The sequence below is a fragment of the Chrysochloris asiatica genome, unplaced genomic scaffold (genome assembly GCF_000296735.1).
Source record: "Chrysochloris asiatica unplaced genomic scaffold, ChrAsi1.0 scaffold00277, whole genome shotgun sequence".
Lineage (NCBI taxonomy): Eukaryota > Metazoa > Chordata > Mammalia > Afrosoricida > Chrysochloridae > Chrysochloris > Chrysochloris asiatica.
The window spans coordinates 3257603-3283873 of NW_006408795.1; the positions used below are offsets into that span (position 1 = coordinate 3257603).

Sequence of the window (26271 nt, forward strand, 5' to 3'; positions counted from 1 at the left end):
ATGCTCATTACTGGAGTCCTGGTGTGGCGTGGTGGGCTAATGTGCCAGACTGCAAAGTCGTTTGAACTGCAAGGTTGGTGGTTTAAGCTCACCAGCTGCTCCTTGGAAATCCTATACAGGGTCACTGTGGGTCAGAATCGACTTGATGGCACTTAACAACAATAACTGGCAACCAGATCCTTAAGTCCAAGCATGTTATTCTGCCCTGCACCCTCCATGATGGATGTTTCCATTGCTCTTGGCTTGGTGCTTTCTCACCATATGCAATACCAAAGTTAAACCCTGCACAGGTAATCAGTTAGACCATTTCAAGATATCCTTGAGGAGGGGGAAGGGACGAAGGATACGATAGGAAGCAGTGTGCTCCTTAGATACTATTTTCTTAACAAACAGCAGGGGATTCAACTCTCCACAGATATCTCTTAGTTTTTATTGGTGAAAATACAAACTTTATGGTGGAAAATTTTCCATGATGAGTTCCTTTCATGGGCCTTTTCCTCATGAAGTCTATGAACCCTATAGCTGTGTAAACCCTATGGATCACAACAAAACATTGTCTGATTAGTTCTAGAAAATGATCGTCACCTCTCCCCACCCTCCCCCAGGTTGGAAGGCACTCAAAACACTCAGTAGACACAGCAAGAGTCCCAAACATACCAACAATCAAGAAGATGATGCAGGCCAAGGTAATGTTTCCTTCTGATGTGTGCAGGACCACTAGAAGTGAGAGCCCACTCAAGGGCAACTAAAAGTTTATCTAACCTCAACCCAAAAGTTCATCTGAAGTAATTCAGAATGATGGATGTGGTCAAGAAGCCCCAGAGCTGGTGACAAAGAGACTTGTTCAGTCTGTGCTGTGGTGCTGAGAGATGGTTTACGTTATTGATCGCAAGATTTTCCACCTCAGCATTTAAATAGAGATCAAACCAATCTTGTGGATTGAGGTTTTGGGGGCCTAGTATTAATTGACATTTTCTCTTCAGCAAGAGAAAGAGATCCTTATTCCCCATTCCAACCCCCACCCCAGGCCTTCATAAGAATGTTCCTCTCACAAAGGTCTTTCCTTTATCAATGCCTTCCTCCCCCTTTGGCCCAAATCATCTTAGAGAAAAGTTAAATGAATCTCCCTCTTCCTTGTACCATTCCACACAAGCACTCCATCAGCACCATGCTAATAATCATACTAATTTGAGTCTTCATTCTATGCTGTTGCTCATGAATATATGTCTCCTCAGGAATAGCAATGAAGAAAGCCTCTCCCAACTTACCAATAACTAATTAGGGGTTATTTTGATGTTGTTATTTGCAAGTCAATTGCTTCTCATTTACTAATATGGGCTAGGCAGCTTCTGTGTGAGTAGATGAAGGACTGTACACCCACTCCTCACTTACTATCTCGTTATCCAACATTTTGCATATATTACCATAGGATGAAAATTTACAAGTCTATTTTGCACATTAACCACATAGGTCTCACAGAAACAAGCAATGAAGTACAAGATGAAAGTAACACTGGCTGTGATGGTTAAAGTTATGTGTCAACTTCACTGGGCCATGATTCTCTGAGGTTTGGCAGTTATGTGGTCATATAGCCATTCTCCACATTTTTATCTGATATGGTCATCCTCCATCTTTGCATAACACCAATTTTCACATAAATTGGAATCTAACCATATGATAAGTGATGAATAGTTGCACTGACTCCCTCCACCCTTCTGTTGACCCAACATGATAGGGGATGGAGGGGAAGGGATCCTATCTGAGAGAGAACAGGGACAAGTCACAAAAGCTTGTCCATCCACTCACTATTTTCAGAATGATCTTCAACTGCACAATTCTCAATTTTACCCACATCTTTTGTCATGGGCTCTGAGGGGGAAAACATTATTCCAAAGTAAATATTTTTTATTGTGAAAAGAAATGAATGGACAAGGGAATTATTTACTCCTACAAAACCAGTCTATCAACATGAACTATTTGGAACCTCATATTCTAAATGGTTTGTTGCTTATAGTTCTTCAAAGCCAAGAAAAAAAAACATCCATTTTGCTAGTATTTTTAAAAGAAAGCAGAAGACAAAAATCAGTCATCCTTCTTTACCCCCAAGTAGGCTTAAAACGTATACATTCTTAAAATCAGCTCATGTAAGCTTTTACTTTAAAGATGATCATTTGGAAAAAGGAGGTGTGGCTTACAAAACATAAGATTAAAAGTTCCAGGCCTCTATTTATGGTTTATTGTTGTCAGGTGCCATCAAGTCAGTTCTGCAGAACAGAAGGAAACCCTGCCCTATCCTGCACCATCCTCACAATTGATACATTGGAGCCTATTGCTGCTGCCACTGAGCCAATCCATCTCGTTGGAGGTCTTCCTCTTTTTCGCTGACTTTATTAAGCTTAGTCTTCTGAATTCTTTCTACTAAAAATTTTTTAGCTTAAGTGCACCTCATTCTACTTTGCTTAGGAATGAATTGCTTAATACTTGTTTTCAATAGGGATACACAAATTGACTTGTTTTAAAAAAAAGATTATAATGAAATGTAATAATTGACCCAAGATGAAAATTTACATAATTAAGCAAAGATTTTACAAAATTTCAGAACTTAAAAAAATATTATTTTTCATACAAGTTTACTTCAGTTCTCTTGGTTGGAAGCTGAGATTTTTAGCATGCTTTTAAAATCTAGATATAAAGATGGGCACCATTTTAGGCAAACTCAACTGTAAAATTTGATACATTAAGATATTAAAGTTTTCAACAAAAACATTTGAGTACAGAAATTCTCATTTATTGTTGTTGTTATAGGTAAGCCCCACATTTAAATGTAATTTTGAGTAACACACCCACCTCACCAGTCTTTTAAGAAAAGATGCTGTCTAGTGGGAGGTGAATGGGAACATGCTACCACCACCACAAAAGAGTATTTTATTCAGTTTTTATTTCTCCTTGGCACAAAACTTCAATGGTCCTGTATGTTATTGATACAGGAGCATTGAGGTTTTGTACCAGAAAGAAATAAAATATTAGAAATGTAAGTACCTTTCTTCATTTGTCTACATGAAATTCCCATATGTCAGAAAATGCTGAAACAAAATGCCTCTTTTTTTTTTTTTTAAGGGTTTTATTGTAGATTGAGTGAAAGTTTACAGGGCAGATCATGAGTTTTACATCCAACAAATCATATAAAACTTATTTCATTACAATGATTATAATCCCTTCCATGTACTATCAATTAACAGCATTTCTCTCTCTCTATTTAGCTCCCCCCCTTTTTTTTCTTTAACACTCAGGCATATATAATACTTTACACCACCAAAGGGCACATTCTGCAAGTCCGCCTCCTGTCTGCCATCTCTTAGTCCATCTCTTCCCATGAATCTAGAGCTCTCAGCTGCTCCCTCTCTCCATGTTCCCATCTCTGCTTCTGTCTCTGGTGTCGCTGCTTCTCTGGATTGGGTCCCGTATTCTGCTTGTGCTCTTCTCCCTTAATGGTCCTAGGGTCCTTTGTTTCTGGACTGTAAGACTAACTACTCCCCCATTTTTGTTACAAAACTTCTGCCTTTACAATTGTGACAGTCGCAATTAGTCATGATAACAGTTATTCACTATCGAATTATAAGAATCTTATCCCCATCTCTTTTAATCAGACCCATCTGGACAAGATGAACGAAATGCCTGTCTTTAAAGAACTTCTTTAAATTCACACTGCCTGATTACTTACTGGGTTCTGTTATGGTTTAAGCAAAAACTCATACATACATACACACACACACACACACACACACACACACACACACACACAGAGAATCCCTAAAGGAAGCTTGTTGAAAGCTTTTCCATGATGACTGGTACCAATCCTGACCTATAACAAGAAAGTGTAGCTTGTCTTAAATATGCCACATCCTGCCTGCATACCCAATCCCCACCATGAAGGCATAAATAACATAGCCCAAACTTGATCATTCGTCTGCTACTGCAAAAAAATATATATATTAAAGATACTTGACGCAAGCAGATTCTATGGTGCATTTTGTTAGTAGTAAAATTGCTATTACATAACCAGGAAATCAGGAGAGGAAGACTTTCTAGATACTGGGGTTTAGTGGCTGTCAGTATATATTTATATATAGATAGATAGATAGATATAGATTTTTTTAAAGGCATATTTTTATTCATGAGCTGTATTTGTATGAATTTTAAAATGCATGTTATGATTATTTTGAGGAGTTAAGGGACAATTTACATTCTCAGCTGATACTCTTTTTATTATTTAAATGGCGTATGTGCTTATTAAGCATTAACTACCACCCTGTAGGAGGCGGGAACGAAAGCAGCCTCATTAAGGGAAGGTTAAAATGCACGCTCATTAAAGAATCCTTTCAGGGGTGGTAATTACCACAAGATATTTATTAGGCTAAAAGTGACGGGAGAGGGACTGGATTCAGGATGTGAGTCAAAAAACACAGGAGGAATGAAAGCCAAAGGTCCTTAACAAGTCTCCTCAGTGACTAGACCTTCCATGCTTCAAGGTTCTGCTTTTTGTCATCATTTGTTCTAGCTAGACTGCTCATTCTGGTTTTCCTGTTGGCTTCAACTATTCCCTCCCCTAACCCCTGCCAAAGGAGCTCTGGTAGCGTAGCTGTTATGAGTTGGGCTTCTAACCTCAAGGTCAGCGATTCAAAACTTGCCGTGGAAGAAAGGTGAGGCTTTCTGCTCCCATAAAGATTTACAGCCTTGGTCTTTATGAGTCAGAACCGACTCCACAGCACACCAACACAACCACCCCACACACACACCAAGAACTTACTTTGCTTTAGGCAAACCAAGAATAATGAAGATATGAACAATCCTAATCTATAAAACACTTTTAAAGGTTATAAGTCAATTTATGCAAAGAACTGTCATTGTACACACTGAAATTGCACTTGAATTTCCTATATAAACCCTTTGCAACAGTCCCTGGCTATGTAAAGAAAGGTACCACATATAATGCAAATAATCCAAGATGAAGAAGAAATCAGCATCAGGATTGGAGGAAGACTCATTAACAACCTGAAATATGCAGATGACACAATCTTGCTTGCTGAAAATGAAGACAACTTAAAGTACTTACTGATGAAGATCAAAGACAGGAGCCTTCTATATAGATTATACCTAAACCTGCTTTGAGCTGAGATTTATCTGACATCAGCAATGACATCCCTCGTTCCATGTCCTCTTTTGAATCCAGATTGAATTTCAGTCAATTCTCTGTTGATGTACTGTTGCAACCATTTTTGGATTATCCTCAGTAAAATTTTACTTGCATGTATTATTAATGATACGGTTAAATGCTTTCTGCATTCTGTTGAATCACCTCTCTTTGGAATGGTCACAAATATGGATCTATTCCAGTTGCTTGGCCAGGAAGCAGTCTTCCAAATTTCATGACATAGATGAGTGTGCACCTCCAGTGCTGCATTAGTTTGTTGAAAGATTTCAATGTGCACTTCATCAATTCCAGGAACCTGGTTTTTCACCGATACCTTCAGTGTAGCTTTGACTTTTTCCATCAGCACTGTTGGTTCTGGATCATTTGCTGCTTCTTGAAATGGTTGGACTGCTTCTTTTGGCTACAGTGATTCTATACATTCCCTCCATCTTCTTTTAATGCTTTCTGTATCATTCAGTGTTTTGCCCATAGAATCCTTAAATAGTTCAAGTTGAGGCTTGACTTTTTCTTCAGGTATTTCAATTTGAGAAATGCTAAACATGTTCTTCCCTTTTGGTTTTCTAACTCCAAATCTTGGCACATGTCATTTGTATAACTTGACCTTGTCTTCTTGAACTGCCCTTTGAAATTTTCTATTCTGCTCTTTCATTTCCTTATTTCTTTCATTAACTTTAGTTTCTATACACTGGAGAGCAAGTTTTAGAGTCTCTTCTTACATGCATTTTTGTCTTTTCTTTCTTTCCTATCTTTTGCTCTCTTTCTGTATGATATTCTTGTAGTCATCACACAGCTCTCTGATCTTGGGTCATTAGTGTCTAATGCATTGAATCTTTTCTTGAGATCATTTCTAAATTCAGGTGGTTTATATTCAAGGTCAAATTATGACTCTCTTGGACTTGTTTTACTTTTCTTCAGCTTTAGCCTGAACTTGCATATGAGTAATTGATGGCCTGTTCTGCTAGGCTTTTTTTGTCTGATGATATTGAACTTTTCCACTGTCTCTTCCCACAGATTTAGTCAATTTGATTCATGCGTATTCCATCTGGTGAGGCCCCTGTGTCTAGTCATCGTTTATGTTTTTTTAAAAAATGGTATTTGCAATTAATAAGTTGTCAGTCTTCCAACATTCTATCATGCCATCTCCAGCATCATATTTTCCAACTACTTATCATTCCTCTTTGTTTCCAGCCTTGGCATTCCAATCACCAGTAATTGTCTGTGCATCTTGATTGCATGTTGGTCAAACTCAGATTATAGATGTTGGTCAGATGCTCCCATTTTATCATCACTGGCTTTAGTGACTGGTGCATAAATTTGAATAATAGTGATATTAACAGGTCTTCCTTGTAGGCTTATGGATATTATATTATCACAGAGAGCACTGTGCTTCAAGACAGATCTTGAAATGTTCTTTTCGATGTGTTGAATGTGATACCTTTCCTCTTGAATTTGTCATTCCCAACATAGTAAACCATATGATTGTCTGATTTTAAATGACCCATTTTAAATCCATTTCAGCTCATGAATGCCTAGGGTATTGATCTTTATGTATTCCATTTCAACTTCCAATTTTCTGAGAGTCATACTTCTTAAATTCCACATTCTGATTATTAATGGGCATTTGTCTCTATCTCTCCTCATTTTCACTTGTGCCCCATCAGCAAATGTAGGTTCCAAAAATTTTACTCCACTCATGTCATTATGATCAACTCTACTTTGAGGAGGCAGCTCTTCCCCAGCCATATTTTGAATGCTTTCCAGCCTGAGAGGCTATCTTCTGGCATTGTATATGATGATGTTCCATTATGAAATTCATAAGGTTTTCAGTGGCTACTTATTCCAAAGTAGTCGGTCTGTCCATCTTTCAAGTCTGTCTTCATCTGGAAGCTCCTCTGAAACTGTCCACCATGGGTGACCCTGCTGGTATTTAAAATACCAGGGGCATAGCTTCCAGCATCACAGCAACACACAAACCATCACAGTGTAACAAACTGACAGACGAGTGGTGGACTCTGGCATCGCAATCTGAAACAAATTATTTGGTTGAGATTTTGTCTTTTTTCTTTTATTTTACTATGTAATTTTTTGGGAGCATATAGCTGTGTAGGATAAGCACTGGACTCCTAGCCATAAGGTCAGTGGTTCCAGCCCACTAGCCACTACACAGGGAAAATATAAGGCTTTCTGTTACTCTAAAGATTTACAGCCTTAGAAACCCAGTACAGGGTCGCTGTGAGTAAGAACCAACTTGACAACACTTAACTACAACAGCAGCAGTTTAATCTTTTTAAGCTTTTATTGTGAATTGAGTGATAGTTTACATGGGAGAACATTGGTTTTGCACTCATCCAATCGTATTTCGTTTCATTGCAATGATTACAATCCTCTCCATGCATCTCCATTTAACAGTATTTGCTTCTATTCCCTCTGTGTGTGTGTTTTATTTAATGTACACAAAAACACTCAGAAATATATAATCACTTAAAAAACAAAAGGGCACATTCTGTAAGCCTGCCTCCTGGCCGCCAGCACACAGCCGTTCTCTTTCCATGAGTCTAGAGTCCTCAGATACTCTCTCTCCGTATACTCATCTCTGCCTCTATCTCTGATGTCGCTGATTCTCTGGTTAGGGTCAGCAATTTAATCTTGATATGATGCATAACCTGTTTGGATCTACTTTACCATCTGTAAAGTAGGAATATCTAAGTCATTCCTGGCTTTCTTTCCACGTTAGCTGTGATTCTAACTTGATTTCATGCCAAGGATGAGGGATGTCCTCATATGTGTGCTTTCTCCCTTCTCTTCTCCTTCTCACTCTCACACGTAGAGTTCTGCCTCTTCAGGTGGAGTAGATTGATGTTAGATCCTCTCATCTCATTAGACATAAGGTCAGCTGAAAGGAACCTGATGAATCACATCCATTTTCTCAGAAACCAAGCTAGTTGGGAATATAAATTTGGGCATCGGAACCTTGGTGTCTGGAAAGCAGCCAAAGTGACAATCGATAGGTTCCACTGAAGTCATCCTAAAGGTTTGCAATTGGGTCATATCATGTTGATTGCAATCAGAGTCCACATCTGGATGCTGAAATCAGTGATATAGTATGATGGCTATCACAAGCTTCCTGCCTCTTGCACGGTTCTTCCCAAATGCTAGGATGACGGAGTCAATTAGAGTCAAATATACAAAATAGCCCTGCATAGGGCTATGCCAGGTCTCCATACCGAGGAGCAGACACATCCAACAGTGAGAAGGTGCTCATCAGCTTTGTCAGTCCTGACATACGTTAGCAAGAGACTGTTTAACCATCATTCAAAAGATGCCTCGATGCCATGTGCATCTGTATAAGGCCACTCTTCCAGAGACCAGTAATCCTCCAAGGCAAGGCGTGTCTCACTCACTTCAAATTTGGTCCAACAGAACCGTCATGGAACCTTGAGAAAGTCCATATGCTTCTCTTGATTTAGGGGCCTGGACTTTATCCTGAGAAGCTTTGTGACTTTATTGACTGTTGGAATTCAGTGTTTTCACCATTGAACTGGGGATGATTATATCTGTCTCACACGGTTGTTGCACAAATCACGTTAAATCATGGAAGTATTCTGTAAATTCTTGCATAAATGTGTTGTTATTGCTGTTAGTTACCATTAAGTTGGCTACAACTCATAACAATCCCATGGATGGTCATACAGCAGTACTGTGCCATCTTCCTGGTCATCGTTGTGCTCATATCCATTGCTGCGGTGACTGTATTTTGAGTGTCTTCCAACACTGGGGGCTCATCTTCCAGCCCTCCATCAGACAATAGCAAAATACATTATTATAAAGACATACAGTGTCTTTATAATGATTATTATTCTGACAAGGCTGAATATTAGAATAATACATTTGATTAACTGATAGGTGAGGGTCACTCACCTTGTTCTGGTTTCAAAGCTTTAGGAAAGTCCCACACATGTTTAGAATTAAATGGCTTTGTCATTACGTAGAGCATCATTTCCTTGCATACCTCCCAACATTTCATACATGAGTTCTATTTAGTTCTCTCAACTTTCTTTGAGGGATAAACTATTCATATGTAGGTAGGATTAAGAGGGTCTCCATTTTCAGGATCATTATTTCATCTCTTACCTGAAATCTCTTGGGATACAAACTTAAGTCATACCTTGAGAAGCTCATGGAAGACTAATTTTCAGGATAACTGCCTTCAGCTTTGTGTTTTTAAAATATCAATAGCTCTCTTTTTAAGTATATTCTTTGAGTTGCTAGATAAAGTGATGATAATCCTTTGTTTGAATTTTTATATATTGCAAATATCTCTCTCTAGTTTATGACTTATGGCCTCCTTCCTCAACTTCTTAATAGTGTTTTTTTGTTTTGTTTTCTGTATTGTTTTATTTTTCTGGCATAGACGGTATTATTTTAAAATTAACTGAATTTTATCATTATTTTCCTTTGTGGTTTTTGCCTTTTTGAAGACAGGAAAGAAATTCATTCTTACACTAAGTTCAGAGAGATAGTCTCCTAGTTTTCATTGAAACATTTAAAATTTTGTTTTCATATATAGGCTTTGATCTGCCTAGAATTAACTTTTAGGTTTATATGAAACTGGGATCCAATTTTATTTTCTTTCCTTTTTCGTTTTTCCAGTCACAATAGCTGTCCCAGGATTGCTTACTGAATACTCCTCTCTTTTCCAGTTGCTCCGTCATTTTTATCTTCAATTATCCTTGAACACAGGGGACCTCTGTTCTCTTCTGCTGTCCATCCCTCTGCCATTATCACATTGTGCTCATTCCAGGGCTTTGCAGTCCCTGGGTGGTGCAAAGGGTTAAAGCATTCAACTATTAGCTGAAAGGCTGGAGGTTCAAATCCACCCAAAGGTGCCTCAAAGAAAGAGAACTATTTCCAAAAACTCAGTCCCTGAAAACTCTATGGATCACAGTTCTACTCAGACACACACGAGGTCACCATGAGTCAAGAGCTGAATGTAGTGAATATTGATGGATAATAGAGTGGGTGCGCCCTGTTTTTTGTTTACTGTAAATAATTTTAATTCAAATTTAAAAATGTTAAGTGATGTAAAATATATAAGCAACAGTTTGGTAATGACAAAATATATAATGAACAGTTTGGTCCTAGCTCATCTGCAGTCAGTTTGGAAGGCTATCTCGCCATCAGTTAAAAGAACGGTAGAAGGCACAGATTAAATAAATAATTTGGAACTATATTATAATAAAATCTAGTTTTAAATTATGATCACACGTAAGCCAACTAAAAATCAAGATCAGTTAGATAGTTAATGCTCAGTGGGAACTATTCTGTTGTTCCAGAATTAAGAATTATGTGAAATTGTATTCAATTAAAGAAATAGACAATAAACTACATTGCAAATTCCCAATAACCAAACTGTCTGGTTTACAAGATTTAAAGGGAAGATTTTAACAGAACCAAACAAAGAAGTAAAGCTGATTTTTGGCACATACACAATGTTTAATGATTAGTGCTAAAACGTTTTAGGTGGAAAAAAAAAAAAAAAAAAAAACTTTTTAAAGCCTCTTTTGCTCAACATTCCAATTTCCTATGAATTGCACGTTCTTCAAACATGAACACAACATCCGATCTGTTTGTGGATTTTACTTTATAAGCAAGTGGTAAAAATGTAAATACACATATACCTAAAATGTGGCTCTCCTGAAAGCACAGACCTTAGTAACTATATAAGTGCTCTGGCGATTTCAATTGCACATAAAAAGAATTGCAGAGCAGACAATACATTTAAGGGTTATACACATTAAGACAGGTTAATCACAATACTATCTTTGAAGATTATTTTTTAAAGCATCATTTAAATTTTTATTTTAATTCATAAAATACCCAGGTTCAACCTTAAAAAAAATCAAATGCTAAATATTTTTTTTCTAATTTTTATCTATTTTTGTTGTTGTTGAGAATAGATCCCATTCAACCTTTTGGTAGGAATGCAAGTGTGTTAGGTTTGGCCTTTTTTTTTTTAAATACCTTAAAAATCAAATGCACAACAAGGAATGTAAGTCTATTAAAAGAATATAAATACTTGTAGTGATCTATAAAAGTGTTGGTCCTTATAGACATTGCTTAACAAATGAAGTTCAGATGAATTGTTGGTAAGTTTAATTTTACCCTCGTGGTGGTAGCTGTGGGCCGTAGAGTTGATTCCGACTCATAACGACCTTGTACAGGGTTTCCGAGGCTGTAAATCTTTACGGGAGCAGAAAGCCTCATCTTGCTCCCGTGGAGCAGCTGGTAGTTTCGAACTGCTGACCTTGTGGTTCGCAGCCTGATTCGTAACCACTACACTACCGGAGCTCCTTAATTTTATCCTAGGTTGGCATATTTTAGTTAGCCTTTGGCTACAGGCTATATTTCTGTGGCTAGAAAAAAATGTTCTTCAGGAGTAATGATTAGTTCATCTAGTTTCTTCTTTAGCTGCTCAGGACCACTGTTTCCAGGAGGAGCACACAGCTATGCAACTTAGTACTTTATTTTGGGTTCTGTCCTGATGTTCCACATGGTGGCCACACCCTCATTGGTGTTGTTAAGTACTTTCTAGTCGATTCTGACCCATTAGCAAAGGTAAAGGTGATTCCTTGCCTATTTTTACTAGTACGGCAAATAGCTTTTTCATAAGGTGGACTATCATGCTAGCCAGTTGTAAGGTCCCTAATGCCCAAAATGTCAAACTTGCTGCACATTTTTCTTTTCATGTTTTATGGTGAATTATATGATATTTTACATGAGAGAACTTTAGTTTTACATTCATTCCACCATATATCATTTCATTGCCATGGTTCCAATCCCCTCCATGCCTCATCAACATACCAGAGGGTATACCCTATAAACCCGCCCCCTACGCTCCCCTCACCCCCCATTCTTCAGCATACAGTCCCTCTCCCTCTCTGGATCCAAAGTCCCCAGCCGCTTCATCACTCCATGTCATCGTCTCTGCCTCTATCTCAGGCCTCGCTGCATCTCTGGGTAGGGTCCCGCTCTGGGCTCTTCTCAGTTGATTATCCTAGAGACCTCTGCTCCTAGACTGGAGAGTTAATCACTCCCTTCCTTGCTACAAAACGTCTACCTTTACATTTCCAACCCTCGCAATCAGTCCTAATAACAATCATTCACTATTGTATCACAAGTGACCCTTCTGCATTGCATTTCATCAGCTCTGCTTAGACAGATTGGATAGTTCTCACTGGAGATTCTGCCTTCCTCCAAGCCCCCTAGTTCTCCCCCCCCCCCCTTTTGGGTATCCAATGTCCAAGTTGCCCATCTCTGTCTACTCTGTGTGTGGAGGGGGTGGGAATGTTTCTTGCTGTAAGGATTTGTTCTCTCTTTTGGGTTACTGCATCCATAGGTGTAGATCAAGTTCATCAAATTGTATCAGATCACTGTTTTTTTTTTTCCTCTTCTTTCTTCTCCTGGTTGAGTTCTGATCATCCATTCATCGGGGCCAGGTCACGTGGGTACCATCTGCAAGTGTGGATGTTCTTGTGCATATGCCCTTTCTTCCTATCAGCTGGTAGCTTCACTCTCCACTCTAGTCCTCTGTGGCCACGCTGCTGACTCTGGGCCCAGGAGTCCCTGCACATTTTTTGATAATTATTCTTCCCATTGTAATTTCTAAGGTCTTCAAATCATTTTTAATGGTGCCTGGATCATGGCAGACAAAACATGAAGCTTCGGTTATATGGTAGCCATGTTCTACATAGGTGGCCTTCAGCTGCTGAGACAAAGACAAATTCTTGGTTGTTAGAAAGCTAACTAAGTCGGCACTTACAACAGTGGCACTAACTCCATCTCTGTCCATCAAAAAGGGGCAGCACATATATCAGATGCAAATAGAACATTTTCCCCCTGGTCTATTAGTTGTTTGGCTCTGTTTCCCTTCCACTTAAATCGAGTTAATGTTTCCTCAAAGTGAAATCCCTCTTTTAAAGCAATGACATGTAAAATTTTGGAGGAGACATTGCTAGACAGAACGCATGTGTCTTTGAGGGCTCTGAGATCCTAGTTCTTTTCTTTCCAAGAGGTAAAGAGCCACTAGCCCAAGAGGGCCCCAACTCATTGTCTGAAAGCACTTACCACTCACCACTGTTTTGCTTTTTGACCATAGCAAGTCGGTCAGCATCTGGGTCATTTGACAAAACAACTTGGGCCTTGGTTTTGTCAGCCAAAGCAAAAGATAAAGTCAAGACACCTTTACCCTCTTCCAGGTTTGGGTATTTCATTGTTGGAAACTCAGGATCAGGATCTTTCTGCTCAGGAACAGCCTCGGGGCAGGAGCAAACTCCAAGTCTCTGACAGCCAACTGCACAAAGTGTGACCCATGCTGTGCAGGTGTGGACGAACTTTACTTTGGTCTTCCTGTTCATACTCCTCTAAAAACAATATTTTTTAAGGTGTTCAAAGTAGTCTTTATTGATAGAAGTACTTGGGTTATGAAGAAGTACACTGCCATCAATTAAAGAACCATCCCATGCTGTGGGCCATGGCTCCAAATTTCCTCCAATAGCTTGAGAAATCTCTTTATCGTAAGGAAAATTGATCTGAGCTCCCTTATCCCAATAGACCTTGCATCCATTATCCTGCTTTGGGTTTTGAGAGGCAGTGATCATGATTCCCACACAGAGTTTCAGGTGTGATACTGTGTAACTCACAAAGGGGGTTGGGGTAATATTAGAAAAGAGGTACACAGGCATTGCCCTGACTGGTAAATGTGGTGGCAGCCAGTAGGGCAAACCTTCAGCGGCTGCCTCCATTGACAGGTGAGCACGAGCATCAAAACTGATTACTACGCCTCCTTTTTTCAGGTTGCTGAACTGTTTTCCCAGGTATCTGCAAAGTTTTCTGTGTGGTTTGAATGATGGTCAAGTCGTTCATATGAGAAATTCCTGCTCCCATAACAACTCAAAGGCCAGCTGTCCCAAACTCCTTTCGGGCTCCCAAACACTTTGGTTGTCCTTTTTTTATTACCTTCTGTAATTAGTTTTTTCACTGTCTCTAAACTTAAAGGATTCTTGTCCTTTTACAGCCACTGGGCCAGGTCTACCCAGCTGTCCATTCCGGGACCACTGCCACCCAGAGCCACTGCTGCGGCCAGCACAGTCCCTCACATCCCTGTTTTTAAAAATTGTCTTGTTGTTGTTGTTGTCAAGTACCATTGAGCCTGTTCCAAGTCCTCACACTCCTATGCACAACAGAAGGAAACCCTGCTGAGCCTGCACCATCCTCACAGTTGCTGTGATGTTTGAGCCCATTGCTGCTGCCACTGTGTCAACCTATCTCATAGGGGGGTCTTGCTCTTTCTCACTGCTCCTCCACTTTACCAAGCACGGTGTCCTTCTCCAGGGACTGGTCGTTCCTGAGACTATGTCCGAAGGATGAGAGACAAATCTCACCATCTTGACACCTAAGGAGTATTCTGGCTGTTCTTTCTTCCAATACAGTTTTGTTTGTTCTTCTGGCAGTCCACAGTACTTTCAATGGTCTCCTCCAATACCACAATTCAAATGCATCGTTTCTTCTACAGTATTCCTCATTCATTGTCCAAATTTTACATGAATCTAAAGCAACTGAAAATACCATGGCTTGGGTCAGGCATAGCTTAGTCCACCTTTGCTCTGTAACACTTTAAAAAGGTTTTTGCAGCAGATTTATCCAATGCCATACGTTATTTGAATTCTTGACTGTTGCTTCCATGAGTATTGCTTGTGGATACAAGCAAAATGAAGTCTTTGACAACTTCAATCTTTTCTCCATTTATCATGATGTTATTTATTGGTCCAGTGGTGAGGAATTTTGTTTCCTTAATATTGAGATGCAATGCATTCATTGTCTTAACTATGGCTAACAGAATGAGTGCTCCCCCTCCTGGCGTCTCAAAATTTTCTTAGCTGTTCTTGACCCTATGCAGTAGTAGAAATAAGTCTCTTAGAGCTGCATATTTAAACAAGGAGAAATCTCAAAGAAAAAAGATAAATGAAAAAAATATTAGAAAGAGATATATAGAGGAGTATATTATGTTGTATATTACCTCAAGATGGTGCAGGAAAAACAGGAATGTCATCAGGAGCAATTTTGAGGGGGGACATGAGCATGTCTGTAATGTATGATTCCTTATGGTTGGCTATGGGTACTTTTGTGTTCTGTATATTAATCGTGTACCTTTTTCTAGATTTCATACAGTTTCTTTGAAAAAGAGCAAAGAGAAATGTATGATTCGTTGTTCACTTCCTTGGATGAAACTAGAAGGGCCAACTTTAACATCCTTTGTCCCTGCTGCTCTTTCTGTCAGTTTTTGTTTGCATGTCTTTAGACCAAGTACAGACTTTTTAAATTTATTTATTGTTAACTGAGTCATAGATTACATGGGAGAACATCGGCTTTACACCATCATTTCATTGCAATGATTACAGTGTCCTCTGTGCATCATCATTCAACAGTATTTGCTTCCATTCCCTCGTTTTTGTTTTGTGTGTTTGTTTATTGGAGGGATGAGGGGGATGTACACAAAAACACTCAGGAATATATAATAATTTAAACAACCAAAGGGCATACACTGCAAGCCTGCCTCCTGGCTGTCAGCACTCAGTCCCTCTTTTCATGAGTCTAGAGTCCTCAGCTACTCTGTCTCTCCATGTCCTTATCTCTGCCTCCATCTCTGATGTCTCTGCTTCCCTGAATAGTGTACCACATTCCAATTGTGGTCTTCTCCCTTGATATTACAAGGGTCCTCTGTTTCTGTACTGTAAGATTAACTGGTGATGGTTATGTGTCTTGGAATCAGTTCCAACTCATAGCGACCCTGTATAGGGTTTTCAAGACTGTAAATCTTTACAGGAGCACAAAGCCTCATCTTTTTCCCATGGAATGGTTGGTGGTTCCGAACTGCTGACCTTGAGGTTAGCAGCCCAATTTGTCACCACGATGCTACCAGAGGTCCTACTGCTCCGTTATTGTTTCAGAACTTCTACCTTTACACTTCTGACAGTCACAATTAGTCATGAAAACAGTTACTCACTATTGAACCATAGAATCCAAGTACAGACTCTTACAAACATTTTTTTAAAAGTGAAATCCACATAGCATAACATTATTTTAAAGTGAACAATGCAGTGGCATTTGTAATTTATAATGTTGTGCTAACACTATCTCTATGCAATTCCAAAACATTTCTATCACTCTAGAGTAAAACTCCCTACCCAATAAGAAATTTCTCCCCATTACTCCCTCCCCCGCCCAAGTCCCTGATAACCACTAGTCTGTGTCCTGTCTCTGTGGATTTATATGTCTGGAAATTTCATTTAAATGGAGTTATATGTTATCTTTTCTTCCTGGCTTTTTTCATTTAGTATAACATTCTGAGTTTGATCCATGTTGTGCCAGTACTTCATTTCTTTTTATGACTAAATAATATTCCATTGCACAGATTTACCACAACTGGTGTATCCATTCATCTGTTCATTGGCCTTTTGTTAGGTTGTTTTCACCTTTTGACTACTGTGAGTAATACTGCTTTGAACACGTGTACACGTTTCCTTGTTTGAGTTACCATAGGAGTGAAATTGTAGATTCATATGATAATTCTATGTTTAACTTTTTGAGAAATGGCCAAACTGTTTACCAAAGAAGCTGTACCATTATACATTCCCACCAGCAATATAGGAGGGTTCCAACTGCTCCACATCATTGTCAACACTTATTTTGCTTTTATTTTTTAAAAATAGCTTTTCTAATAGATATGAAGAAGTACCTCACTGGAATATTGTTTTGTAGTTTGTCATACTATGGTGGCTTGTGAGTTGCTGTGATTCTGAAAGCTATGCCTCCGGTATTTTAAATACCAGCAGGGTCACCCATGGTGGACAGGTTTCAGATGAGCTTCCAGACAAAGACAGACTAGGAAGAAAGAGTGACAAAGTACTTCTGACTATTTAGTCACTGAAAACCTTATGAATAGCAGAGAAACACTGTCAGATATAGTGCTGGAAAATGAGCCTCTCATATTGGAAGGCACTCCAAATGTGACTGGGGAAGAGCTGCCTCCTCAAAGTAGAGTTGACCATGATAACATGAATGGAGTAAAACTCGTGGAAGAAAAAGCCCATGGGACCTTCATTTGCTGATGGGGCACAATTCAAAATGAAGAGAAACAGCTGTAAACGTCCATTGAAAATCGGAACATGGAATGTACGAAGTATGAACCTGGGAAAACTGGAAGTTGTCAAAAATGAAATGGAAAGCATAAGCATCTATATCTTAGGCATTAGTGAGCTGAAGTGGATTGGTATTGGCCATTTTGAATCTAACAACCACATGGTTTACTATGCCAGGAGTGACAAATAGAAGAGGAATAGTATTGCATTAATCGTCAAAAAGAACATATCCAGATCAGTCATGAGGTACAACGCTGCCTGTGATAGAATAATATCCATGCGCCTACAGGGAAGCCCAGTTAATACCACTATTATTCAAATTTATGCACCAACCACTAAAGCCAGTGAGGATGAAATAGAAGAATTCTAGCAACTTCTTCCATCTGAAATTGATCAAACATGCAATCAAGATGTATTGATCATTACTGGTGACTGGAAATGCAAAAGTTGGGAGGAAAGAGGAAGGGAAGTAGTTGGAAATATGGCCTTGGTGATAGAAATGATGCTGAAGAATGCATGATAGAATTCTGCAAAACCAATGATTTGTTCATTTCAAATACCTTCTTTAGACGGCATAAGAGACGACTATACACATGGACCTCACCAGATGTAATACATAGAAATCAAATTGACTACGTCTTTGGAAAGAGACGATGGGAAAGCTCCATATCATCATTGAAAACAAGGCCAGGGGCAGACTGTGGAACAGACCATCAATTACTCATATGCAAATTCAAACTGAAGTTGAGAAAATGAAAACAAGTCCACGAGAGCGAAAGTATATCCCACCTGAATTTAGAGATCATCTGAAGAACAGATTTGATACATTAAACACTAAAGACAGAAGACCAGAAGAGTTGTGGGATGGCATCAAGAACATCATACATGAAGAAAGCAAAAAGTCGTTAAGGAGACAAGAAAGAAGGAAAAGTTCAAAATGGATGTCAGAAGAGACACTGAAACTTGCTCTCCAGCATAGAGTCACTAAAGCAAATGGAAGAAATGAGGAGGTCCAAGAGCTGGACAGACAATTTCAAAGATCAGCTAGAGAAGTAAAGCCAAATCTTACAACAAAATATGCGAAGATCTGGAGTGAGACAACCAAAAAGGAAGAACACACTCAGCATTTCTCAAGCTGGGGGAACTGAAGAAAAAATTCAAGCCTTGACTTTCATTATTGAAAGATTATCTGGGCAAATTATTGAATAATGCAGACTGCATCAAGAGAAGATGGAAGGAATACGCAGAGTCACGGTACCAAAAGGAAATGATTAATGTTCAACCGTTTCAAGAGGTAGCATATGATCAAAAGTCAATGATACTGAATGAGGAAGTCCAAGGTGCATTGAAGAAATTCACAAAGAACAAGGCACCAGGAATCGATGGAATAAAAATTGAAATCTTTCAAGAAAGCGAGGCAACACAGGAGGCAGTCACTCATCTCTGCCAAGAATTTTAGAAGACAACTATCTGGCTTACTGATTGGAAGAGGTCCATATTTGTGCACATTCCAAAGAGTTGGTGACCCAACGGAATGCGGAAATCATTGGATAATCTCTTTGATATCTCATGCGAGTAAAGTTTTGCTAAAGGTAGTACAGAAATGGCCACAGTCATACATTGACAGAGAACTTCCAGAGGTTCAAGCCGGATTCAGAAGAGGCCATGGAACAAGGGATATCATTGCTGATGTCCGATGGATGCTGGCTGAAAGCAGCGAATATCAGACAGTATCAGACAATATCTTTGATATCCCATGTGAGTAATGTTTTACTAAGGTAATACAGAAATGGCTGCCAGCATACATTGACAGAGAACTTCCAGAGTTACAAGCCTGATTCAGAAGAGGACGTGGAATGAGGGATATCATTGCTAATATCTGATGGATCATGGCTGAAAGGAGAGAATACGAGAAAGATGTTTACCTTTGTGTGTGTGTGTGTGTGTGTGTGTGTGTGTGGCTTTGATGGGTAAAGAAGTTTAGCATCTTTTCCTGTGTTTTTTGACTATTAGTTTATCTTCTTTGGAGAAACAGCTACTCAATTTTTTTTTTTTTTAACTTATTAATGTTCTTTATATATTGTAGATGTTGTTGTTAGGTGCCATCGAGTTGGTACCAATTCATACTGACCATATGCACAGAACGTAGCACTGCCTGGTACTGGGCCAACCTCGCACCTGTTACTTCGCTTGAGCCCATTAACGATGCCATATCCTCGCTTTGAAATAGGCACAAATGTGGGTCTCTTCCATTAAGTTGACTAGATAGTTGTCTTCCAATTTTCTTGGCGTAGATGAGTGAGTGCCTATATATTCTAGATAGTAGACCCTGATCTTGGAGTACAGGTGTGGCACTGTAGGATAAGCACTGGATCATAAGATTGATTTGAACTACATGGTACCAAGTTCAAACACACCAGCTGCTCCTCATAAACCCTATACAGGGTCACTATGAGTACCAACTTGAGGGTACTTAACAACAATGGACCTTTATCTCAAAATCAAATATAGCAACAATTGTGAGTATGGTACAGGACCCAGTGACATATCATTCTGTTACATAGAAGATCATGATGAGTTGGAACTTACTTGATGGCACTCAACAACAACAGACTTTGATCAGATATATGATTTGCAAATATTTTCTCCCATTTTGTAGTTTATCTTTTCAATTTCTTGTTAGTGTCCTTTGATGCATAACAGTTCTTAATTACTTTGAAGTGTAATTTAACTATTTTTAGTTTTGTTGCTTTTGTGTTTAGTACCATATCTAAGACTCAATTGCTACATCAGAGGTCATGAAGACTTATTCCTATGTTTTATTCTAATAATTTTATAGTTCTGGTGGTTATATTTAATATTTAAGGAGCTCCTGTGGCGTACTAGTTACGAGTTGGGCTGCGAATCTCATGGTCAGCAGTTCGAAATACTACCAATTCTGTAGGAGAAAGATGAGGCTTTCTGCTCCCATAAAGATTTACAGCCTCAGAAACCCTACACAGGGTCACTGTGAGTCAATACCAATTCCACGGCACACAGCTATATTTAGGTCATTGACTGATTCTGGGTTGATTTTGTATATGCTACAAGGCAGCGTATAGAAATCATCTTCTGTATGTGGATATCCAATTGTTCCAACACTGGATATCAATGTGGTGAAAAGAGTGTTCTTTCTCTTTTGGCATCCTTGTCAAAAATTAATTGGCCATAGATACTTAGACTTATTTCTGGATTCTCAATTCTATGCCATCGGCCTATAAGTCTACCACTATGCCAGTAACATACTGGTTTGATTGTCATACTTTTGTAGTAAGATTTGAAAGTGGGAAGTATGAGTTAGCCAATTTTGTTCTTTTTTTTCAATGTTGGTTTGGCTGTTTGGAGCCTCTTAAAATTTCATATGAATTTGAGGATTGATTTTTCCATTTCTGCAAAGACATTGTTGGATATTTTATAGGAATCTTTCGCTATCTTTGAGGAAACCTGGCATTTGGCAATCTTAAATCTTCCAATCCATGCATATAGGATCTCTTTCCTTTTATTTAGGTCTTCTTTAGCCTCTTTCAGGAATGATTTGTAGTATTCAGAGGTGCCCTGTGGTGCAATTGTTAAAGCACTCAACTGAAAACCAAAATGTTGGAGGTTTGAACCCATCAGCCAATCTGTGAGAAGGATGTAGCAGTCTGCTTCTGTAAAGATTATAGCCTACCACCCCCCCTGAGACAGTTCACTCTGTCCTACAGGATTACTGTGAGTTGAAACCATCTCAGAGGCATCGGGTTTGGGTTTGGGTTGTTGTGTTCATTGTACAAATATTTGATCCCTTTGGTTAAGTTTACTGCAAAGTCTTGTGTTCTTCTGAGTGTTATCGTAAATAGAATTATTTTCTTAAATGCCTTTTCAGATTGTTCATTGCTGAGGTGTAGAAATGAACTATGCTGATATTGTACCCAAGTACAGACTCTTGATAAACAAGGAGCTATCATTTAACTAAACTGAACCCCAACTGAAGCAGCCCTACTGTCAGATGGGCCAGGAAACCAACTGCCCAGGGTTTTTATGAGACTAGGAGTTAGGTCATAATGAGAACTCTCCTGGCCCTACAAGTAAAACAGAAGACACCAAAACTTTAATAGTGCACATAAGTATACCCATGGTTCACTCATAGGATTTCAGCATGAGTTGACAAGGCCTCAGAAGCATGCTGGCTCTATACTATAGGAGAAACACTGGACTGTGAACCACAAGGTTGGCAGTTTGAGCCCACCAGCCACTCTGCTCCTGCAGAGTTTTCCAGGCTCAGAAACCCTAAACAGGTTTGCTATGAGTCAGAACAGGCTCAATGGCACTTAATAACAACAACAACAATGGCCCATAAAGGTGGTGTGTTTTACTACTTTGTGGTTAAACTTGAGCAATATTCAGCTCACCCCCAGAAAGTGGCTAATTTAGATCAGTCATCAGGAATCAGTCCTCAGTGCTCATTGGTATGGAACTTTGTAAGAAGCATGTTTTTATTAAGTGCTGTTAAGTCAGTTCCAATTCACAGGGACCCTGTTTAGGATTTCCAAGGAACGGCTGGTGAGTTTGAACCACCAACTTTGTGGTCTGCAGCCCAATGCTTCTCCTGTATTGCCACACCAGCAAATGATCCTCTCGTGACTAGTAATGATACAATGCTTTACTAACTGTAAAAAGCGTATGTTTTTCATTCGTCCTGTTTTCATGGTATAGGAGAAATTCTCATTTTAAGGAATTTTTCTAGGCACCCAAAGTCCTTTCTGGTGAGTCTCATGTCTGTGCAGACTCTAAGGACACTACCCCCTCCTGCTTACCCAATGAACCTGCTTTACACAGGCCATAGCTCTGCCTAGAATGCCCCTTTGAGTTTTAGCTCAAATATTAATTTTTCTGCAAGATGTTCCTTGATTAGTCTTCCCCCACTCCCTGCACCCAATCTACTTTTTGACCTTTAATCAGCACAAAGTAACTGAGATCGGATTCCCAGCCAATGCTTCGCATGTGCAGCCACTATCCATCCATGCCACCATCACTGGAGGCTCGTGTGTTGCTGTAATATGAAACAGATTTCACTGGAGCTTCCAGACTAAGACAGATTAGGAAGAAAGGCCTGGCAATCAAAAAGAGTAGTCAATGAAAACCCTCTGGATCTCCGTGGTCTAATCAGCAACAGAACCCGATGAAGGAATTCTACTGTGATGGTTTCACAGACAAGAGCTTGGAAATTTTCACCCATGTAGAGCAGCAGGCTTATTACTTTCAGGAGTGTGTGGTTATCTTGTTGTCTCTCTAATTCCTCCTGTTCCCTGTACTGCAGAGATCTGTGGTCATCATTTCCTACATGCAGAAGGCCTAACTTTCTTCTCCAAGGCAGGGTTTGCAGTTCCTTCAGCTGTGTGGCTGTGGTAATGGCATCCTCAGATGAAAAGAAACCTTAATTCAAAGACATAGTAGAATACAGTTGTCTGGAAAGAATGCTGTAATTGCCCTTGCTTCTCCCCTCCCCTTTTATCAACAAATTAACATCCTATGCATTAAACCTTCAGCACATGGGTAATCAGCACCAAAGCCAAAATTTCTTTTTAAACTATGTGTACGAAACAAAGAACTGTATTTATTAGTATGTTGTGTAGCGTTTAGGAAAGAATCCAAAAGATACTTATGTATGTTAATATATGTTCATTAATTTTCTCCAACACCTGCACTCAATGAACAACTCCAGGCCTTGTGTAATTTTTCTATGCCCTGCTTTTCCTTCACTCAGCCTCCCCCAGAGGATGGTGGATACCTAAGAAAGGTGAGCTGTCTTTACTTTTCAAGGGTAAATTCGTAAACACAGAGCTTCAGAAGCCTGAGTGTTTGGACAGGCTCCTTTCTTAGAGGGCCTCAGTTTGAGGAAGGTAAAGAACACAATACAAAGAGACAATGTGACTGGTTTGAATACTAACCTATAAAACCAACATACCGACCCCCTTGTGACTATTAATTCATTAATGCTTGAAACCATCATTGCATTGTTTTCTTGTAATTATACACACCTCATATGCTTGCTTTTGAAGACATTAATTGCATGATTAGTTTTATGATTTCTTCTGATTACCAATTAAGTTACCTTTTTTTTTTTTTTTTTTTTGGTATTTCATACATACCATTAGACTTTATAGTGCAGCTTTTTTAATTTCTCACCTAGCAGGGGTTCTCACACATTTGAAGGCTACATTATCCACTCAATAAACAGAGAGAGTTTAATTTTCTGTGTAAAGTATTGGTGTGGACTTGGAAAGATGATGTTTCAGATATTATGCTATCAAGAGTGACATTTAATTTTACAGGGGGAAAAATCTTGTTTTTCACTGTCATAAAGATGTTCACAGAGCATGAATTTAAAGATGTGTGGAGACCAAATCAAATGATCCTCTATTGGCTTGGATGGAGTTGTCACATCTCCCTTCTCTGTCAAAGATGTCACAAGTTTCTCTACTATTTATTCCCGTTTGTTAATATAGTTAATTTACATATACCCTGTGTTTCTCCAAAGAAGAATCTGAAACTGTTGGGTGCTGTGAGTATCCTATGCAAAATTATACATGGACCTCTTGGTGGTACCTATGTGCTGGATTTGAAAACACAAGACAGAGTTTGTATAGGGACTAACAAATTGGCTTAGGTTTTATTTGGTCCTATTGAATGTGCTCTTAAAAAGTTTGATAAAATAAAATGGTCAGACTCCAGTAAGGCTTACAAAATGGTCTTTGAGCCCTTGTTGTATCATTCTCTCTCCAAAATCTCCTGCCTTCCCCGAGGAAAAATAAGAGCAAATAGATCTGTAATCAACATATGATCAGGTGAACAAGGTGCCTAATTGGATGCAGTGAAATGATCCCATAGACTAGGAGCATCCAGGGGGAGGGATAGTTGAAGCGTGTGATTTTGCAGCATTGATTCACAGCCCTGCACACAAAGGGCCTGGTGAATAATGCCATTTATAATATTGTGGACCGTTTGGAGCCTTTCACATTGATTTAATGTATGTGTGGTTCCAGCGCTCGGGCAGGCAGGCAGGCCGGCTGCCCGGAAAGAGAGGCCTCTGGGCTGTCTAAGATACTTTTAATTGGATGTGGCTATAGAAAGAGAAAGTTCCAATTTTGATGTTGATCCTTAATGTATTAGCTTGACAAAGCTTTGCATTATGGTGGAGAGAAAGGGCAAGGGAGAGAGAAAGAAAAGAAACTGTCCATGAGGTACCATATGCTGTCCAACAGGCCCCCCACCAGCTGCAAGTCAGTGCGGAGAAATGTGCAAAATTGAAGGTGTTCTCAGGATAACAAGGAAGAACAGCCTCAGCACCCTAAAAGCTACAATTTTTCCTCTTAAATTGTAGGCGAAAACAGTAGGGTTTATTGAGTAATCTTTATTTACTCCTAGCTTCTTTCTTTAACCACACTTTCTCTTCTTTTAAAAATCTCCTTCATTTATTGTCTCATGTTCCCTTGAATAATGCATGAGCTGGGGAGAAAGTCTGTCAGTCCGAAATGCACAAAGATCCCAAGAGCTGTGAGGCCGGTTCATAGGGGACTCACAAGCCTTCCCCAGTGCCTCTCCCATTTATCAGACCTCAGTAGGCAATTACTGCTCATTAATGGGAAGTGTTCCTGCCCCCACACATATTTGTGTATATTTTTCTGACAACTAGAGCATGTTTAAAAGTCATCGTGTGTGGGTTGGAACTAAGAGGGGGAAGGGGCTCTTCACCCAATTTTTATTTAAAACCTAAAAAGAATGTAACTTGAAAAAAAGAAAAGAAAAACTATTAGGAAAAAGAGGACAATCCTTTTAGTAAACACGTTTAGCTGATCAAAATGCTGAAGTTCTATATTTTACGACATTTTCCGATAGTTGACAGTTGCATCCTATGATCTTTTAGCCAGTAACACAAAGTACATGAAAAATGAATAAGATGAAGAGGTTTATAGGATCCTACAGCCAGTTTAATATAGAGATATATATAGATATAGATACATTTTTTTTTTTTAAATATTCCTCTAGTCTAGATTATCAAGCCATTGAGGCTAGGTCAAATGGGTACTGTCTGCAAGTTTGGGTACTCTTGTGCATCTCCCCTCGCTTCATATCAGCTGGATGTTTCACTTTCAGCTCTAGCCCTCTGTGGCTATGTCCTTGTCCATGGACTCAGGTTTACCCAGGTCTCACCACACTTAGGACCAACCAGACCTTCTTCTTTTCTCTCTCATCTCCAGGTCAACAAGAGTCTATGGAACATGGTTGAACTCAACCCATTACTTCACTGCTGCCTTTCCCCCTCTTCCACTCACCAGTAGACCAAGCTTACATGCTTGCTCATGTGTTCCCTTTGAGTTTCAGTCTTAGAGGGGGTTTTGTCCTGAAGGAACTTGATTGCATGCCTTGATGGCTTCTTGGCAAACAACTTGCTTATTCTTGTAATAGCCAGTCATACTGCCATTTTTGTTTTTTTTTTGTTTTTTCTTGATGATCTTTCTTTGAAGATACATCTTCTGTCACTCTAGCTGTTACAGGCTGGTCTGCTTGTCCTTTCTAGTAAGAGTGTCCCATCTCATAAGGTTCTATTCTTGTGTATTGCCCTTCCCAACACCCAAACTATGATGTGTCTGCCCCCTATTCTACCACTGCCTCCCTCCACCTCCCCCTAACCCCACCTCCCCAATCCCACCAGTAACCAACAAAGAATTTTTTTTCCCCTTTTAGTATGGGTATCTTTTCTTAAGCTTTTGCAATAATGGTCTTATGCAATATTTTTCCTTTTGTGACTAATTTCACTTAACATAATGTCCTCAAGTTTCA

The 26271-nt window shown here is 39.2% G+C and overlaps 1 protein-coding gene and 1 pseudogene across 1 annotated transcript in view; one reads left to right on the forward strand and one right to left on the reverse strand.

The window, feature by feature from the left end:
* Positions 1 to 26271, forward strand: part of PTPRN2 (protein tyrosine phosphatase, receptor type, N polypeptide 2) — a 1341366-nt gene that overhangs the window by 806438 nt on the left and 508657 nt on the right. The window lies entirely within an intron of this gene.
* Positions 11590 to 19621, reverse strand: LOC102840797 (annotated as a pseudogene).